The sequence below is a fragment of the Leopardus geoffroyi genome, chromosome B4 (genome assembly GCF_018350155.1).
Source record: "Leopardus geoffroyi isolate Oge1 chromosome B4, O.geoffroyi_Oge1_pat1.0, whole genome shotgun sequence".
In the NCBI taxonomy this organism is placed as follows: Eukaryota; Metazoa; Chordata; class Mammalia; order Carnivora; family Felidae; genus Leopardus; species Leopardus geoffroyi.
The window spans coordinates 62,301,912-62,307,662 of NC_059341.1; the positions used below are offsets into that span (position 1 = coordinate 62,301,912).

The 5,751-nt window shown below is 31.7% G+C and overlaps 1 non-coding gene across 1 annotated transcript; it reads right to left on the reverse strand.

The window, feature by feature from the left end:
• Positions 1-323: 323 nt before the first annotated feature.
• On the reverse strand, positions 324-429 carry LOC123592303. Its single transcript, XR_006709696.1, has one exon. It is a non-coding gene; the product is annotated as a U6 spliceosomal RNA (small nuclear RNA).
• Positions 430-5,751: the final 5,322 nt, after the last annotated feature.

Genomic DNA, 5,751 nt, shown 5'->3' on the forward strand with positions numbered 1-5,751 from the left:
AATAATCATATGGCTTATCTCCCTTGTTCATTTACTAGGTGAACTATATTGGTTGATTTTTTCAGGTAAATTTCACTTAGTTTTGATGTATTTTTTATATAAAATTAGATTCTGTTGGCTAAGGTTTTACTTAATATATTCATATTTGTATTCATAAGAAATATAGGCTCATATTTTCCTTTCTTAGTTCTTTTTAGATTTTAGTATCAGAGTTTTGCTGGGTCATAAACGAGTTAGGAGTTGGTAAGTTGAGTGTTTTGCTCTTCTTTGGGAGAATTTTTGTAAGATTGGCATTACTTTTGCTAGTAGGAAGAATTCACCAGTGAAATCATCCACACTTGGAGTTTTGTGTGTTATCCTTGCTCAGGAGCCATGCCAATCTCCTCTGTATCACTCCAGTTTTAGTATAGGCACTGCCACAGCAAGTACTACACCTGGAATTCTTATGAGAAAATGTTTTTAATAATGGATTTGATTTTTTTTTAAGATGTATGCATGTACAGGTGTTTCGTTTCTTCTGGGTCATTTTTTGGTAAATTCTGTTTTTCAAGATTTGAGCACTGTATTTTTCAAGTTTTTTGGCATAAAGTTGTTTATAATATCCTCTTATTATCCTTTTGATGTGCATCCGATCTGCATGGATGTCCTCTGTTTATTCCTCATATTAGCAATTTGTCTTCCTTCTCTCTTGTTAAGTGTTAATCATTGTTATTAATGTGTATAAAGAACTACAGCCAAAGCTTTGTTAATTTTTCTACTTTATCAATTTCTCCACATAATTTTATTACTTTTATCCTTCTATTTCCTTTAATTTGTTTCCCCTTTCCAGATTCTTGGGTTAGAAGTGTAGGTCATTGATTTTAAATCTTTTTTCTGTTCTTATTTGTATTTAAAGCAATATATATCCCTCTAAGCATTGTTTTTGTTGCATCCCAACAATTTTGATATGTTGTTTTTTTATTATCACTCAGTTCTGTATATTTTCTATTGTGTCTTGTGATTTCTTCTTAAATCTTTTGTTTATTTAAAAGCATGTTGCCTAATTTCCAAACATTTCAAGATTTTTCTAGTTATTTTTAATTCCACTCTATAATTTAATTCCATGTTGGTCAGGGGACACACACTTATGATTTCAGTTCTTTGGTTTTTCTGTTGTTTTTTTTTTTTTTTTCCTCTCTCTCTCTCTCTCTTTTAAAAGAGAGAGAGAGAGAGAGAGAATGAACAGGGAAGGGGAGGGGCAGAAGGAGAAGGAAAAAAAGAATTCCAAGCAGGGTCCGTGCTCAGCACAGAGCCCCACAGGGCTCCATCTTACCACAGTGAGATATTGACCTGAGCCAAAATCAGTAGTCCGATGCTGAACCGACTGAACCACCCAGGCATCCCTGATTTCAGTTCTTTGAAATTTGTTGAGATTTGCTTTATGGCCCAGAATAAACTTTAAAATAATGTCTACTTTTTGTATTTATTTCTTCAATTATTGAATATAATGCTCTTTATCTGTGAATTAAGTCACATCAGTTAGTTGTTTTATTCAAATCTTTTATGTTCTCACTGAATTTTTTGTGTTTGTTTTATTAGCTCTTGAGATTGTGTCAAGAACTGTCAATGTCTGAGAATTCATTCCATTTGCAATCCAACAAATAGTTTGCCACAGTTGCATGCATAGGTTTACTGATTATTTGAATTTCATTTTATGTAAACTTCTTTTGTATATACTTTGCTTTTTCTTTATTGTGTGGTTTTCTTTTTTAAAAATGTAAGTAAGAGTTTATAAGGTGTTGTTTTGTTATATATTGAATAATGTTCCTTTAACAAACACACACATATATATATACTTTAAAATAGCTTTTTTTAACCAAGGATTATTTAAACTTTTCTTATGATATCTTTTATTGAAAAAGTGTTTTAAATTTTAATCTAGTCATTTATGTAGATTTTCCTTCATGGTTTGTGTTTTCTGTATCTTGTTTAGAAAATACTTCCTTAACCCTCAGTCATAGAGATACTCAATTATGTATTTTTTTAACTTTAAAGTTTGCTTTTAATATTGTCTAAAATCTGTCTAGAATTTATTTTTGCATATGATGTGAGTTATCTACTATTTTTTTCTACATGGTTAACCACTTAAATCTTTGAATATCCTATTTTTTCCCATTTATTATCATTGGACCTTTGTCAAAATTCAGATTTCATTTATGCATAAGTCTATTTGGGAATCTGTATTCTGTTTTATTCATCTATTTGTCTATTTGTCTGCCTTTTATCACTGTTTTAATTACTAGGTGTCCATGACAGATTTTAATATCTTATGTAAGTCTTTTCATCTTTGTTTTTATTTATTTTTAGTTTATTTTGAAAGAGAGAGAGAAAGAGAGAGAGAGAGAGAGAGCATGCACAAGAGGGGGAGGGGCAGAGAGAGAGAGAGGGAGAGAGAGAATCCCAAGCAGGCTTTGCACTGTTAGTGCAGAGCCTGACAAGGGGTTCAAAGCCAGGAACCATAAGATCCTCACCTGAGCTGAAACCAAAAGTTGGTTTAAGTGACTGAGCCTCCCTGTAACCCCTCATCTCTGTTTTTAAAATCTGTTTTTAGTTGTTCTGTTTATGCCTTCCACGTGAGTTTTTAGATCATCTTGTCAAGTTTTACCCACAAGAACCAAAACTTACTGAAATTGCATTGATTTTATAGGTTCATTTGGGAGAGAGTTGATATCCTTAAATTTTATTATGTAGGAACATAGCATAGATCTCTACTTATTTGGGTAGATAGTGTTCTTCAATAATTTTATTTAAGCGTTTCTTCAAAAAATTTTGTACATGTTTATTGGATTTGTTCCTGGGAATATTGTATTTTTGTTCCTGGTACAAATTTTTTTCTACCTCATTTTCTATTATTATTACTGGTTTTAGTTATGCTATTTGTTTTTAAGCATTGATAATTTATCTAGAAACTGTGCTAATTCCTTATATAAATTTAGTATTTTTTATGGATTTCTACTTTTTATGGATTTCTATGAAATCTATTGGATTTTCTATGTAGATATCATCAACAAAGAAAATAATTTTGTCTTTTGCTTTCAAATTATGAAGGATTTTTTAAAAATAGCATACTGTTAAAGAGAAGCCATAGTAGCAGACATTCTTATCTTGCTCCTGATATATTGTGAATAATTCTAAAGTTTCATCACTTTGAGTGAAGGAAGAAAGAAGAGGAAGGAAGTTCCATTCTACTTTTAGGGTACAGTGTTTTTATTATGAATGTTTATCTGAATGATTCTCTCCATTTATTGATGAATGCATGTATTAAGAGATCATATGTCTTATCTCTTTCTGCTAATATAGTGAATAATAATTAGACATTTCATGTTGAATTATCTAGGAATTCCTGGGATAAACTCTATTAATTAAAATGTGTTTTTTTATGTACTACCAAAATCAGTTTTTTAGTATTTTCTTTAATATCTGTACATCTATGTTCATAGGTGAATTGGTCCGTAACTTCCTTTTCTTGGACTCTCCATGTCTGCCTTTGGCATGAAGTTTATTTTAATAGATTTTCCAATGTTCCCATTTTTTGAAACATATTTATGATATAAGAATTACCCATTTTTTGAAACTTTGTTCAAAGTCATCTTTGAAGTTACTTAGATCTGATTCCCTTGGGATAAGGTGACTTTTATTTTAATTTTTTTTTTTTTGGTTTATTGGATTTTTTTCTTTCTTGAGTCAGTTTTAGAAAACCATCCTTTCATCTGAATTTTGACATAAATTTTTTTCATAGTATCGCTTATGATTTTTGAAAACTATTTTCTCTTAGATATATTTCTAAATACATTTTTATTCTATATTTTTAGAAAAGGACACAAGTCCTTAATATACATGACTCAGTGCAACTACCCATTTTCCCCACTATTCAGTAATCCAGGTTAAAATTCTCATTTAATCATTTAAAATTCTAATTGACATCTTTACAAAAAAGACCGAGTATAATTTGATGATTATATTAATCATGGTTTTATGGCGATCATCCCTTTATATGTAAATACATGATTCCTTCAACTGAGTAGTATATTTTTGTCAAATTTAGAGAATATTGCTAAGGCACCATATATAATCACATTTTCATAAGACTGGTTCCAAGCAATCTGTTAGTTATAATTAATTGGACTGTAAACTACACAGAAATGAGACAAGATCTGGAAAGTGAAAGATGAGAATGGTAAAGGCAATGCTAAGTGCCAGCTGGATATGTAAACAAAATGAGCAGTCTTAAGAAAAAAGTGACATCTTCTCAATTAGCAGGCATAAACATGTCAAAATTAACTCTGGAATCTGTTTTGATAAAAAAAAAACGCTATAAACCAATATGACTAAGTTAGCAGACATTTAAACAATTTGCTCTTTGGCTAAAAAGGATGCTGCTTCCTTTCTCTGGTCACCAAATGCATAAGGTTCAAATATTTTCGTTGCAATAAAATGGCTAATTTTTTCTTAGACATTTTATACCATTGTCCATATTGTCTAGGAAGATAATTTCCAGGCTACTGTTTTTCCTCCAACATCAAGACAGGGTGATTTCTTCATTTTAAATTTATGACATTGGGACACCTGGGTGGTTCAGTTGGTTAAGCATCCAATCTTGGTTTCGGCTTAGGTCATGATCTCATGATTCATGGGATTCTCTCTTGCTTGCTTTCTTTGCCCCTCCTGTGCATGCACACGCATGCTCTCTCTCTCTCTCTCTCTGTGTCTCTCTCCCTCTTAAAAATAAATAAGTAAATACATACATACATACATAACTTAAAAATAAAATAAAATTATGACATTGATCTTAATCAAGATCTTAATCTGAAAAATATCATCAATTATTTTGGCCCTTACACAATGATAGGAGAACATGGAACTTCTTATTTGCTTACAATCTCTGAGAATTCCCTGACCCACTCACACATTATTTGATAACACATGAAAACAGGTTAGTGAAAATGAGTTAGAAAGCTCGTTACGTAACACTTCAGAATATCAAGCATCAAAGCAACGGTGGGGTTTGGATTAGATGACTTCTGAGGTCCTTGCCTACTTTAATATGATTTTATGACCCTAACAGGTAGTGAACCTCGATTTACTTTCAAAAGGAAAGGGTAGAGGGATCTTACCATCATTTTTCTGCCTGGTGACTGAGCTTTTAATTTATATAGTCATATTTTCATTTTAAAGGAAAGGGTATTGAAGAATTTTTTTTATTCATCTACTTTACCTTTGTTGTCTTACCTATACCTTTCTATGATTTTGGTTCCTCTTATTTATATATATTTCATTTTTTATTTTTTATTTAAAAAATTTTTAATGTTTATTTATTTTTGAGGGAGAGAGAGAAACAGAGTGTGTGTGGGGGCGGGGGAGGGGTGGAGAGAGAGGGAGACACAGAATCCAAAGCAGGTTCCAACCTCCAAGCTGTCAGCACAGAACTCGACATAGGGCTCCAACCCACGAACCATGAGATCATGACCTGAGCTGAAGTTGGACGCTTAACTGACTGAGCCACCCAGGCACCCCTATATTTCCTTTTTTATTATTTTACGTTCCGATTTTTATGTTGTCATTATTGTTCACCTGTTTGTTGTTGTTGTTGTTGTTGTTGTTGTTTACATTCATTTGGGTGACTTTACTTGGAAAAAAGGTGAAAAGGATTATTTACTTTTACTAATGCCTATAATATGTGTCTTTCTGGACAGCTCTATAGATGGGATACTG